The sequence below is a fragment of the Callorhinus ursinus genome, unplaced genomic scaffold (assembly GCF_003265705.2).
Source record: "Callorhinus ursinus isolate GAN/ISIS: 27379988/994484 unplaced genomic scaffold, GSC_fseal_2.0 scaffold64, whole genome shotgun sequence".
NCBI lineage: Eukaryota > Metazoa > Chordata > Mammalia > Carnivora > Otariidae > Callorhinus > Callorhinus ursinus.
This window is the reverse complement of record NW_027397126.1, coordinates 3939631-3955431: the sequence shown is the minus strand read 5'-3', so window position 1 is coordinate 3955431 and position 15801 is coordinate 3939631.

The following is a 15801-nucleotide window of genomic DNA, read 5'->3' as shown; positions in this document are numbered from 1 at the left end:
AAAGTGAGCCTGGGGCACACAGTGGGTAAGTTATTTGTTCACCTCTGAGTGCATCCCAGAGAGATAGCATTCACAGAGGGACCCTCCCCCCAAAACAAGGAACTGGATAGGGCCATTTCCCTCCCCCACCCATCAGCATAAGCACAGGGCCACCTGTGGGGACCAGTGCAATGCTGACACTCACTACTTAACTTGTTTACACCAAGCCTTGCCCCCACCCCACCCCCCAAATTCCAGAAGAACCACCCTTCCAATTCATGCTTGTCTGAGGCCCAGCATGGCCAGCCCCCTCCTCCAGAAGACTGGCCCAAACCCCTGCCAACACCACGTCTCCCAATGTGGTAGTTTTGTGGAGTATCACCTCCAGCAGTGGTGGTGATGGGTCTCATTTCACAAACAGACCAGAGCTCACCTAGTTAAAGCATGCCACATTCAACAGGGATCTAACACTGTCCACAACAGGCAAAGAGAGCCTCTGCAGACGACTGGCCTAAAGGATAAAGCAGCCAGGACACAACAGCAGAGCACATGCAGCACACACTGGAGACCCTCCTGGAAGCACCAGGCCCTAGGAAGCAGAGGGCATTACACAGCAGGGAACTACAAGACCTCATCTTCATAAGGCCATTACCCTCAAGAACAGGAGACATAGCTGACTTTTCTAACACACAGAAACAGGCACAGACAAAATGAGAAAACAGAAAAACTTATCCCAAATGAAAGAACAGGACAAGGCCACAGCCAGAGATCTAAGCAAAACAGATACAAGTAACATGCCTGATGGAGAATTTAAAGTAATGATCACAAGGATACTCGCTGGGCTTGAGAAAAGAGTGGAAGACATGAGGGAGACCTTAACACGGAGATAACATAGCAGAGATAAAGAGCGCAATAAATGAAAGAGAAACACACTTGATGGTACGAACAGTAGGCTGGAAAAAGCAGAAAAACAAATTAATGATCAAAGAGTAACAGAAAGTAATCAAGTGGAACAAAAGAGAGAAAAAAGAGTTATGCAAAATGAGAACAGATTTAGGGAACCCAACGGCTTCATCAAATGTAATAACATTCATATTATAGGAGTCACAGAAGAAGAGAGGGAAAAGGGGGCAGAAAATTTATTTGAACAAATAACAGCTGAGGGTGCCTGGGTGGCTCAGTTGGTTAAGCGTCTGCCTTCAGCTCAGGTCATGATCCCAGGATCCTGGGATTGAGCCCCATGTCTGACTCCCTGTTCAGTGGGGAGTCTGCTTCTCCCTCTGCCTCTCCCCTCTGCTCGTGCTCTCTCTCTCTCTCTCTCTCTCTCTCTCTGGCTCTCTCTCTCTCAAATAAATAAATAAGTAAAATCTTAAAAAAAAAAAAAAGAAAAAATAACAGCTGAAAACTTCCCTAAGGTGGGAAAGGAAACAGATATCCACATGCAGGAGGCACAGAGAACTTTCACCAAAAACAACAAAAGCAGACCCACACCAAGACAGGTTATAATTAAATTGGCAAAATATAGTGATAAAGAAAAAAATTTAAAAGCAGCAAGACAAAAGAAGACAGTAACTTACAAGGGAAAACCCATAAAGCTGGCAGGAGATTTTTCAACAAAAACTTTACAAGCCAGAAGGGGGTGGCATGATGTATTCAAAGTGCTGAATGGGAAAAATCTGCAGCCAAGAATACTCTACCGAGCAAAGTAATCACTCAGAATAGAAGGAGAGATAAAAGTTTCTCAGACAAACGAAAACTAAAGGAGTTCATGACCACTAAACCAGCCCTGCAAGAAATAATAAAGGAGACTCTTTGACTGGAAAGGAGAGACCAAATGTGACAGTATAAAGATAGGAAACACAAAAGCAATAAAAATGAATACTTCTGTAAAAAAAAATCAGTCAAGAAACTCACAAAATAAAAGGATATAACATATAACAGCATATACCTAAAACGTGCAGAGGAGAGGAGGAAAGAATGGGTTCAAACTTTAACAGCCATCAACTTAATGTAGACTGCAATATGCAGAAGACGTTATTTACAAACCTAATGGTAACCATATACAAAAAAAACAATAAATATGCAAAGAATAAAGAGAAAGAAATCCAAATATATCACTAAATAAAAAAAACATGGAAGAGAGAAAGACAAGAAAAATCAGAAGACATCTTCTGAAACAACACAAAGCAAATAATAAAATTACAATAAATACATATCTATCAATAATTACTTCGAATATAAATGGACTACATGCTCCAACCAAAAGACATAGGGTAACAGAATAAATAAGAAAGCAAGAGCCATCTATATGTTGCCTACAAGAGACTCATTTTAGACCTAAAGACACCTGCAGATTGAAAGTGAGGGGATGTAGAACCATCTATCATGCAAACATATGTCAAAAGAAAGCCTGAGTAGCAATATTTATATCAGACAAAGTATACTTTAAAACAAAGACTAACAAGACAAAGAAGGACACTTAATATAATAATAAAGGGGACAAATAATCCAACAAGAAGATATAACAACTGGAAATATTTATGCACCCAACACAGAAGCACTCGAATATATAAAACAGTTAATAACAAACATAAAGGATATAATTGATAATAATGGAATAATAGTAGGGGACTTTAACACCCCATTAACATCAATGGACAGATCATCTAAACAGAAAATCAACAAGGAAACCATGGATTTTAATTAGACACTGGAATAGATGGATTTAACAGATATGTTCAGAACATTCCATCCTAAAACAGAATACGCATTCTTTACAATGGCACAGGGAACATTCTCCAGAATAGACCACATATTATGCCACAAAACAAGCCTCAACAAATTCAAGAATACTGAAATCATACCATGCATATTTTCTGACCATAATACTATGAAACCAGAAGTCAACCACAGGAAAAAAAATCTGGAAAGACCACAAATACACGGAGGTTAAATAACATGCTACAAAATAATTAATGGGTCAACCAAGAAATAAGAGAAGAAATAAAAAAGTACATGGAAACAAATGAAAATGAAAACACAATGGTCCAAAACCTTTGGGATGCAGCAAAAGTGGTTCAAAGAGGGAAGTTTATAGCAATACAGGCATACCCTAAGAAGCCCCCCCAAAAAAACTCAAATAAACAACCTAACCTTACACCTAAAGGAACTAGAAAAAGAACAACAAAAAAAACCTAAAATCAGCAAAAGGAAGGAAATAAATATTAGAGCAGAAATAAATGACAGAAATTTTTTTAAAAATCAATAGAACAGATCAATGAAACTAAGATCTGGTTCTTCAAAAAAAAATCAATAGAACTGATAAATCTCTAGCCAGACTTATCAAGAAAAAAAGAGAAAGGACTCAAATAAAATCACAAATGAGAGAGGAGAAATAACAACCAACACCACTGATATACAAGCAATTGTAAGAGAATACTGTGAAAAGCTATATGCCAACAAATTGAACCTAGAAGAAATGGATAAATTCTTAGAAACATAAATTACCAAAACTGAAATAGAAATAGTTGATTTGAATAGACTAATAACCAGCAAAGAAATTGAATCACTAATCAAAAAACTCCCAACAAACAAAATTTAGGACCAGATGGCTTCACAGGCAAATGATACCAAACATCTAAAGAAGAGCTTTTCCCCGAATGTCAGGAACAAGACAGGGATGTCCACTCTCATCAGTTTTGTTCAACATAGTACTGGAAGTCCTAGCCATGGCAATCAGACAACAAAAAGAAATAAAAGGCATCCAAATTGGCAAGGAATAAGTAAAACTTTCACTATTCACAGATGACATGAAACTCTATATAGAAAACCCGAGGGGCACCTGGGTGGCTCAGTCAGTTAAGCATCTGACTCTTAGTTTTGGTTCAGGGTCATGACCTCAGGGTCATGAAACTGAGCCCTGTGTCAGGCTCTGTACTCAGGACAGTCTGCTTGAGATTCTCTCGTCCTCTGCCCCTCCTCCCACTCTTGTGCACTCTCTCTCTAAAAATAAATAAATACAATTTTAAAAAAAGAAAACTTGAAAGACTCCATCAAAAAACTGGTAGAACTGATAAATGCATTCAGTGAAGTCACAAGATATAAAATCAGTGTACAGAAATCTGTTGCATTTCTATACACCAATAATGAAGCAACAGAAGGAGCAATTAAGGAGTCAATCTAACTGCACCAAAAGTAATAAGATACTTAGGAATAAACCTAAACAAAAAGGTAAAAGATCTGTACTCTGAAAACTATAAAACACTGATGAAATAAATTAAAGATGACACAAAGAAATGGAAAGACAGTCCATGCTCATAGATTAGAAGGACAACTATTGTCAAAATGTTTGTACTACCCAAAGCAATCTACACATTTAATGCAATCCCCATTAAAATACCATGAGCATTTTTCACAGAACTAGAACAGACAATTCTAAAATTTGTATGGCACCACAAAAAAAAACCCATAGAGCCAAAGCAATCTTGAAAAGAAAAACAAAGCTGGAGGCACCACAAGCTATATTACAAAGCTGCAGTAATCAAAATAGCATGCACTGGCACAAAAAATAGACAATAGGTCAATAGAACAGAATAGGAAGCCCCAAAATAAACCCACAACTATATGGTCAACTAATCTTCAACAAAGCAGGAAAGAATATTCAATGGGGAAAAGACAGTCTTTTCAACAATAATGTTGGGAAAACTGAACAGCAACATGCAAAAGAAAGAAACTGGACCACTTTCTTACACCATACACAAAAATAAATTCAAAATGGGGCAACTGGGTGGCTCAGTTGGTTAAGTGTTCAACTCTTGATTTTGGCTTGGGTCATGATCTCGGGGTCCTGGGATCAAGCCCCACACTGGACTCTGCTTAGCAGGGAGTCTGCTTGGATTCTCTCTCTCCCTCTCCCTTTGCCCCTCCCCCTGTGTGCCTCTCTCTCTCTAAAATAAATAAATAAATCCTTAAAAAATAATAAAAAAATAAGGGCACCTGTGTGGCTCAGTCAGTTAGGTGTCTGTCTTCCATTCAGGTCATGATACCCGGGTCCTGGGATTGAGCCCTGTGTTGGGCTCCCTGCTCAGCCCCTCCCCCCTGCTCATGCTCTCTTTCTCTCTCTCCAATAAATAAAATCTTTAAAAATTTTTTAAATTAAAAAAATAAAATAAATAAATTCAAAATGGATTAAAGACCTAAACGTGAGACCTGAAACCATAAAAGTCCTAGAAAAAACACAGGCAGTAACCTCTGACATGGGCTGTAGCAACTTTTTTCTAGATGTGGCTCCTGAGGCAAGGGGGATAAAAGCAAAAATAAACTACTAAGACTACATCAAAATAAAAAGCTTCTGCACAGTGAAGGAAACAATCAACAAAACTAAAGGGCAACCTATGGGATGGGAGAAGATATTTTCAAATTATATATCCAATAATTAGTTAGTAATTAGGGTTAGTATCCAAAATATATAAAGAGCTAATACAAATCAATACTCCAAAACTAAGTAATCCAATTAAAAATGGGCAGAAGACATAAACAGACATTTCTCCAAAGAAGACATTCAGATGGCCAACAGACACACGAGAAGATGCTCAACATCACTCATCATCAGGGAAACACAAATGAAAACTACAATGAGGTATCACCTCACACCTGTCAGAATGGCTCAATTCAACAATACAGGAAATAACAAGTACTGTCAAGGATGTAGAGAAAAAAGAGCCGTGTTGCACTGTCGGTGGGAATGCAAAGTGGTGCAGCCACTGTGGAAGACAGTATGGAGGGTCCTCGAAAAATTACAAATAGAACTACTTCATGATGCAGCACTAGAACTACTGGGTATTTACCCAAAGGATACAAAACACTAATTCAAAGGGATACATGCGCCCTGATGATTATAGCAGCATTATCTACAATAGCCAAGATATGGAAGTAGTCCAAGTGTCCATCGATTGATGAATGGATAAAGAAGAGGTGCAGGGGGCACCTGAGTGCTCAGTTGGTTAAGCATCTGACTCTTGATCTCAGCTCGGGTCTTGATCTCAGGGGTCATGAGTTCAAGCCCCACGTTGGGCTCCATGCTGGGTGTCGGAGCCTATTTAAAAAAAAAAAAAAAGAGGTGATACACACACACACACACACACACACACACACACACACACACACTGGAATATTACTTAGCCATAAAAAAGAATGAAATCCTGCTATTTGCAACATGGATGGAGCTAGAGAGTATTATGCTAAGTGAAACAAGTCAAAGAAAGACAAATACCATATGATTTCATTCATATGTAGAATTTAAGAAACAAAACAAACAAAGGGAAAAAATAAGAGAGAAAGAGAGACAAATCAAGAAACAGACCCTTAATTATAGGGAACAAACTGATGGTTACCAGAGGGGAGGGGGGATCGGGTGAAATAGATGATGGGGATTAAGGGAGTGCACTTGTGGTGATGAGCTCCAGGTGATGTATGGGAGTGTGAATCACTGTATTGTATACCTGGAACTAACTTAACACTGTATGTTAACTAACTGGAATTAAACTAAAAACTTAAAAAAATGAATAACTACTGATAAACACAACAGCCTGGATACATCTCTAAGGAATTATGCTTTTAAAAAATCCCTTAAAGGAACAGCTGAGTGGCTCAGTCAGTTGGGCATCTGCCTTTGGCTCAGGTCATGATCCCAGGGTTCTGGGATCGAGCCCCAGGTCAGGCTCCTTGCTCAGCAGGGAGCCAGCTTCTCCCTCTCCTGCTGCCCCCCTGCTTGTGCTCGCTCTCTCTCTGACAAATAAATACTCTTAAAAATAAAAATAATAAAAAATCCCTTAAAGGTTATATACAATATGATTTCAACTACAGAAATTTCTTGAACCATCAAAATTCTATGTATGTAGATTATGTATGTAGACGTAGATTAATGGTTGCTAGGGGTTACAAAACTGGGAGGAGGGGGAAATGAGTGTGGATTTAAAGGGGTAGTAGGAAGGATCCTTGTGGTGATGACACTCTTCTAAATCTTGATTGTTGTGGGCTTCATGCAAATCTACATATATGGTAAAACATGTATAACTAAATATACACACATATATATGAACCACATGTGAAACTGGTGAAATCTGAATGTTGTAGGTGTATCAATATTAATTTCTTGATTGTGATGTTGTACTACAGTTTTGCAAATTATTGCCATTGGAGTAACTAAGTACAGGATACACTGGGATCTTTCTGTTATTTCTTTCATTTTTTTTAGATTTTATTTATTTATTTGACAGAGAGATAGAGCCAGAGAGCACAGGTGGAGGGAATGCCAGAGGGAGGGGGAGAAGCAGGCTCCCCACTGAGCAGGGAGCCCGATGCAGGGGAACCCTGGGATCATGACCCAAGCCAAAGGCAGACGCTCAACCATCTGAGCCACCCAGGTGCCCCTTTCTGTGTTATTTTGTAACAACTGCATATGAACCTACAAATATATCAAAATAAGACCTGTACACTAAAAACTACAAATATTGCAGAGAGAAATGAATGAAATAAACGGAGATATATACCTTGCTCATGGACTGGAAGATTCGATATTGTTAAGATGTTGATTCTTCCTAAATTCACTGAAGATTCAATACAATCTTAGTCAAAATTTCAGAGAAACTTTTTAAATAGAAATTGAAAGCATGAAAGAACCTAGAATATTCAGAAGAAATTTTAAAAATAAGAACAAAGTTGGAAAGTCTATATTACTTCATTTCAAGGCTTATATAATAAAACAACAATAATGAAGACAGTGTGGTATTGGCATAATGACAGAAATATACCAATGTGGGGGTGCCTGGCTGGCTCAGTAGCTGGAGCATGTGACTCTTGATCTCGGGGTCATAAGTTCCAGTCCCACGTTAGGTGTAGCAATTACTTAAAAATAAAATGTTTTAAAAAAAGAAATATACCAATGAAACAAAATAGAGACCCACACATTATGTATATACAAACAACTGACTATAAAGATTTAAAGGAAGATTATGGGGGGAAAAAAACTTCTTTCAACAATTCAGTCTGAGGGCGCCTGGGTGGCTCAGTCAGTTAAGCGTCTGCCTTCGGCTCGGGCATGATCCCAGGGTCCTGGGATCAAGCCCCTCATCAGGCTCCCTGCTCAGTGGGGAGCCTGCTTCTCCCTCTCCCTCTGCTGCTTCCCCTACTTGTGCTCTCTCTCTCTCTGTGTCAAATAAATAAATAAAATCTCTAAAAAAAAACCAACTGAGTCTGGAAAAATTAGATACCCATATATAAAAATAAATAATTACATTTTGATCTATACTTCATACCATATAAAAAGTTAAACCAAAATGGATCACAAAACTAAATGTAAAACCCAGAACTGTAAAATTTCTAGAAAAAGGAGAAAATATTTATTAACTTGAGTTATTCATCAATTTTTTAGATACAATAAAAAGTACATTCTAGTAATGAAATAAAATTGGTAAATTAAACTTCATTCGCATTAAGCTGATCTCTGAAAGACACTATTAAGAGGTGTGTGGGTGGCTTAGTTGGTTGAGCGTCTGACTCTTGGTTTCGGTTCAGGTCATGATCTCATGGGTCATGGGATCGAGCCCCTCTTGGGCTCTGCACTCAGCAGGGAGTCTGCTTGAAGATTCTCTCCCGCTGCCCTTCCTGTCACTCTCTCTCTCTCAAATAAATAAATAAATCTTTTTTGAAAAGGACACTATTAAGAGAGTTAAAAGACAAGCTACAGTCCTGGAGAAAATATTTGCCAGTCATATATCTGATAAAGGACTTGTACTGATAATGTATAAAGAGCTCTCAAACTCAATAATAAGGAATCAAACCCAGTAAAAAATAAGAAAATGATTTAAACAGTCACATAATCAAAAGACATACACAATAGCAAAAACTCACATGAATAGATGTTCAACATAATTTGTTGTTTGGGAATGCAAATTAAAACCACAATACGATACTACAACAAGTCCATAAGAATGCCTAAAGTTGAAAAGGCTAACCATACCAACTGTTGGTGAGGATGTGGAGCACTGGAACTTTCATACACAACTGGTGAAAATGTGAAATGATACAGTCATCTTGGAAAATAGTTGAGCATTTCTTAAACAGTTAAACATATACCTACCATATGATCCAGTCATTCTACTTCTAGATTTTTACCAAAGAGAAAGGAAAATATATGTCCACACAAAGACTTACACATAGAAGCTTTACTTATAATAGCCTAAACTGAAAACAACCCAAAAAGGAGGTGTATGGGCCAACTGTGATATGTCCACATGATGTAATACTATTCAGAAATAAAAAGGAATGAAGTATTGATGCACCTACTAAAGACTTTGCTCCCCATTTGCTGATGACTTTCACCTCTCCTGAGAAAATTTCCTCCTTGGGGTGCCTGGGTGGCTCAGTTGGTAAAGCAGCCAACTCTTGATTTCGGCTTAGGTCATGATCTCAGCGTCCTAGGATCAAGCCCGCACTCAGCAGGGAGTCTGCTTGAAGATTTCCTCCCTCCCTCTCCCTCTGCCCCTCCCCTTGTGCTCTCTCGCACTCTCTCTCTCTCTCTCTCAAATAAATAAACCTTAAAAAAAAAAAAAAAAGAAAATGTCCTCCTAAACCCAATCCAAACTCAATTATTTCTTTACTCTGGATCTCTCAGCATTGTATATTACATGTACACTTCTTTAAAAATTGCACACAGTAATATTGCTCATTAATTCAATATAAAGCCACAAATCTGTACTCCTCTCTCATGTATACTGATTTACAAGACAACAAAAGCTAACTACAGAATAAGCACAGAATTGATCCTGACTTATAATAGCATTTGGCTGACAGCTGTTAATAGAGCTTCTCCCAACTTTCCACTAAAAGAACAATTGTTCTAACTAGATATCAAATATAAATCTAGAGTAATTATATATATATTTGTATATATATGCAGAAAAATATTTGAGGAAATAATGTCCCTAAATTTTCCAAATTTGATAAAAACCATAAATCTATAGGTCCAAGAAGCTCAATAAACCCAAGCAAGATAAACATAAAGAAATCCACATCAAACACATCATAATAAAATTCCTTGAAAGCCGATGATAATAAAAAAATTAAATGCAGGCACAGACACACAAAAAAATTTAGGTACAGAAGAACAAAGACAATAATACAAACTTGTCACCATAGAATATTTCACCTAACAACTGCAGAATATATATCCCTTTCAAATATACCAGGAACATGCATCTAGGTAAACCACATTATACGCTGTAAAACAATTCTCAATAACTTTAAAATGATTCAAATCATACAGAGTATATTCTCTGACCAAAAGAATGAATTTAAATTAGAAATCAAAAACAGAACACCTATGTAGAACACTAAATATTCAGAAATTAAGCAACATAGATTTAATAATCTGTGGGTCAAAGAAGAAATCACGTAAGATATTAGAAAATATCTGAACTGAGAAAATGAAAATATAACATACCAAAATTCAGGGATTTCAGATAAGGCGCCATTTGATGGAAGATATATAGCTTTAAATGCTTATATTAGAGGGTGCCTGGGTGGCTCAGTGGGTTAAGCGTCTGCCTTCGGCTCAGGTCATGATCCCAGGGTCCTGGGATCGAGTCCCATGTCGGGCTCCCTGCTCAGCAGGGAGTCTGCTTCTCTCTCTCCCTCTGCCTCCTCCTCCCTGCTCTGTCTTTCACTCTTTCTGTAAGATAAATAAAAATCTTTAAATGCTTATATTAGAAAATAAAAGGGACCCCGGGATGGCTCAGTTGGTTGAGTGTCCAACTCTTGATTTCGGCTCAGGTCATGGTCTCAGGGTCGTGGGATCAAGCTCCTGTCAGGCTCTGTGCTCAGTGGGGAGTCTGCTTGGGATTCTCTCTCTCCTTCTCCCTCTGCCCCTCCCCCAACAGGCATGCACACACTTGCTCACACTCTGTCTCTCTCTCAAATAAATAAATAAATATTTTAAAAAAAGAAAGTAAAAAAGGTTTAAGAGTCAGGTTTAAGAGCTTCTTTGACCTTAAGAAGCTAGAAAAAAAGAAGAGCAAATTAAATCCAAATTAAGTAGGCTCAAGGAGATAATAAGTACATAAATCTATGAATGAGAAAAATCATTAAAAAAGAAAACTTTGATGACAAAAAAATTGGTTCTTTGCAAAGAATACTCAAACAGATAAGTGTTTAGCAAGAGTGATCCAGATAGAAAAAGAGGAAATACAAATTTCCAATAAAGGAATGAAACAGGAGACATCACTATAGAACTTACAGACATTCAAAGGCTAATAATTCAAAATTACAAGCAACTTTATACTAATAAATTCAATAACAAAAGAAATGGACAAATTCCTTAAAAAACACAACTTCTCAAACAGACTCAAATACAAAATCTGAATAGCCCTATATCCATGAAAATGATGGCATTTGTAATAAAAAAAAAAAATCTCTCCATAAAAAAGAAGCTCAGGTCCAGATAGTTTCACTGGTAAGTTCCATCATTTAAGGAAGAAATAATATCAATCTTACACAAATTCTATCAGAAAATAGAAGAGGAGGGAACACTACTGAACTCATTTTATGAGGCCAATATAATGCTGATTTCAAAACCTGACAAAGGCATTCCAAGAAAGGAAAAGTTCCCTCGTGAAAACAGATGTAAATATCATTAACAAGACATCACAGAGGTTTGCAAAATATGGCTCATGGACCAAATGTGGCCTGCCACTTGTTTTTGTAAACAAAAGTCTTATTGGAACACAGCCATGTCCATTCAATCATGTAAGGTCTCTGACTACAGAGGCAGGGTTGTATAGTTGCCACAGAGGCCATATGGTGTACAAAACTGAAAATATTTAACATCTGATCCTTTATAGAAAAAGGTTTGCTGACCCCTGGCATACTGAATTCAGTAATATATAAGAAAGATAATACATCATCATCTATATATATATATATGGAATACAAGATTGGTTTTACTTAAAATGTTAAGTAATATAATTCACCACAACAAAGGAGAAAACACACATGGTCATTTCAATAGATACAGAAAATTATTTGACAAAATTCAACATCCATTAATGATAAAAATTCTCAGTAAACTAGGAATTAAAGGAAACTTCCACATTCAGATAAACAAGATCAAAAAAGGTTTTACATCGAACATCACATTTAATGGTAAATATTGAACATCAATCCCCTAATACCACTAACAAGATAAGGAGGTACGCTCCCAACACTTCTATTTAAAATTATACTGGACATTCCAGATATTGCAATAAAGCAAGTAAAAGAAATAAATGGCAGACAACATAATCGTTTATGTAGAAAACCCTAAGGAATCTAGACAAAAATAAGTAAATAAACTAAGAAGTAAATTTATTAAGATCATAGTATACCAGGTCAATGTACAAAACTCAGCCGTATTTTTTATATAATGTAGTAGCAGCACACAATTCAAAAATAAAATAAAAAAATTTCTATTTAACATAACATCAAAATATTCAATGTTTAGGAATAAATTTAACAAAAGATATCCAAGATCTCTACACTGAAAATTACTAAGATTAGGATAAATGAATGAAGATTTAGTTATGTGGAGATGTATACTACTGTCATGAATTAGAAGATTCCATATCATTATGGAATATCATATCATATTCCATATCATATCATTATGATGTCAATTCTCCTTAAATTGATTCATAAATTCAGTACAATCCCAATGAAATCTTCAGACACTTTTCTGTAGAAATTGTCAAACTGATTATAAAATTTATATGGAATTTGCAAGGGCTTAGAATAGCCAAAACAATCTGTGGAGGGAAAAAGAATAAAGTTGGAAGACTTAAACTATCTGATTTCCAGACTTACTCTAAAACTATGATAATCAAGATAATATAGTAGTAGTTTAAGAACTGACAAATAGGTCAATGCAACAGAATAGAAGGACCACGAATAGACCAACGCATATATGTTCAATTGATTTTCAACAAAGAGGCCCAAGTATTTAATGTGGAAAATGTAGCCTATTCAATAAATGGTGCTAGAAAATCTTCATGTCCATATAAAAATGGTAAACTTCAACCTTTACCTCACATCCACACAAAAAGCCAAAATGGATAGCAGGAGTTAAATGTAAAAGAATTCAAACTATAAAGCTTCTTAAAGAAAACAAAGGTGAAAATCTTTGTGATCTTAGGGCAGGCAAAGATTTCTTAGGACATACAAAACACAAACTACAAATGGAAAAAAAATAATAAAAAAGACTTTGTCAAAATGCAAATCTTCTGCTCTTAAAAGCACTGTTAAGAAAATGAAAAGGTAGGGCACCTGGCTGGCTCGGTCAGTGGAGCATGCAACTCTTGATCTTGGGATTGTGAGTTTGAGCCCCACGTTGGGTATAGAGGTTATCTTAAAAAATGCATTTATAAAAATGAAGATGAAAAGTAAGCCACATACTGGAAGAAAATATTTTCAATGCATATATCTGACCAAGGACTTGTATCAAGAATATGTAACAAATGCTTATACATCAAATATAGGACAACCCATTAAGATAGCAAACCTAAATAAATGGAGAGAAATACTGTGTTCATAGATTGTAAGACTCAGCATACTAAAACCATCAATTCTCAAATTAATATACAGGTTCAATGTAAGTCTGTAAAAATTTCAGCAAGGTTTTTTTTGTAGATAATAGACATACTTATTGTAAAATTATTTGGAAAGGCACAAGCCTTAGAATAGCTAAAACAATCTTGAATAATAAAAGAATCACGAAGGAGGAATCGCTCTACCTGATATTAAGGGCTACTATTTAGCTACAGTAATCAAGACAGTGTGGCACCGATCAATGGAACACAATGAACACAAGAACTCAGAAATAAACTCACACAAATATGCCCAACTGATTTTTGATAAAGGTGTAATAGGAATGATAGTCTTTTCCAAAAATGGTGCTGGAGCAATTAGACATCCATAGGCAAAAAATAACAATAATAAATAACTTAACAAAATTACTGACGGGGGTACCTGGGTGGCTCAGTGGGTTAAGCATCTGCCTTCGGCTCAGGTCATGATCTCAGGGTCCTGGGATTAAGCCCCGCATCAGGCTCCCTACTTAGTGGAGAGTCTGCTTCTCCCTCCCCCTCTCCCTCTGTGTGCCCACTCTATCTGTCTCTTACTCTCTCTTGCCCTCCCTCAAATAAATAAATGAAATCTTTAAAAATTTTTAGAAAAATTCTTTAAAAAAAAAATCATTGACCTAATCCTTATACCTCACACAAGAATTAACTCAAAATAGAACAGACTAATGTAAAATGTAAAACTAAAACTTTTAGGAAAACCTTTTAGAAACTTTTCAAAATGTCTAAAAACCTCTAAAAATTTCAAACCTTTGAGAAAAAAGAAATGGGAGGAAATCTTCAGGATCTAGGGCTAGGCAAAGTGTTCTTACACTTTTCTTCAACACCAAAAGCATGATTCATAAAAGGTAAAATTAATAAAATGAACTTCATCAAAATGAAAAACTTTTGCTCAGTGAAAGCTCATCTGTAAAGGATGAAAAGGTAACCTATGGAATGGAAGAAAATATTGCAAACCATATATCCAACAAAGGACAAGAATCTAGAATATATAAAGAACTCTCAAAAGTTAGTGGTTAAGAAAAGCAGATAATCAAAGTAGAAAATGGTATATCTCTGGTATACTTTTTTTTTGAGAGAGACAGAAAGAGAGAGAGAGTGCATGCAAGCAGTGGGGAGGGGCAGAGGGAGAGAGAGAATCCTCAAGCAGACTCCCCACCGAGCATGGAGCCCACCACAGGACTCAATCCTGAGACTATGACCTGAGCCGAAATCAAGAGTTGGATGTTCTTGACTGACTGAGCCACCCCAGCGCCCCCTCTTTATGGTATACTTGTAATCATAAGGCATTAATAGGGGCACCTGGCTGGCTCAGTAGGAAGAGCATGCGACTCTTGATCCTGGGGTCATGAGTTCAAGGCCCACATTGGGTATAGACATTACTAAAAAAATAAAAAAAAATTTAAATAAAGGCTGTGCTATATTTTAAAAAAAAAATTTAAAAAGGCACAAAGAGACATTCCACTGAAGAAAACATATAGACGGCAAGTAAGCACATGAAGGATATTCAACATCATTAGCCATTAAGGAAATAGTTTGGAAAAAGGGAAAGGGTGGGACTTGGCAACAGCTACCACTGTAGCCAAAAATCACACAACAAACCTGGTATATCTAGTGTGGACACCGCTGTTGCTGACATGAATGTTGGATGGACATCACAGTGAGAAGTGGCCATCTAGCTCACCCAGGACCCCACTGAGGCCCCACTGCTCTTGCAAGGAGTACCGGGGGAATGAGTGGCTGGTGTTTGAAGTTCTGAGCTTCTATCATAGGAGGGCAGGCTCATAGAGAGGGCATGTTACTTAAGGGTTCCTAAAAAATAGAAGATGCTGCATGTGCTGTCTAGAGTTCAAATCATGAGAAACGATATTCCCACTTTATTCCTGATGGTCAGATCATGTTTAGAGAACTGGATTTATTTCTGAGTTTCACAACAGGGCATTATAAAACAAGAGAACATACAGAGGAGAGTGACGATGGCATGTGAAGAAAATTGCTTTGAAAACTAGGGGAAAGAAGATACTTAGAGGGCTCTAAGAGCTGTTTTCAAATGTGTTAAAGGACTATCATGACGGGAAAATGGTCTATTTATTTTGTCTGGCTACAGAGGATAGGAGCTAGGATCAAGGGTTAGGGAAACAGATTTCAGCTTTAA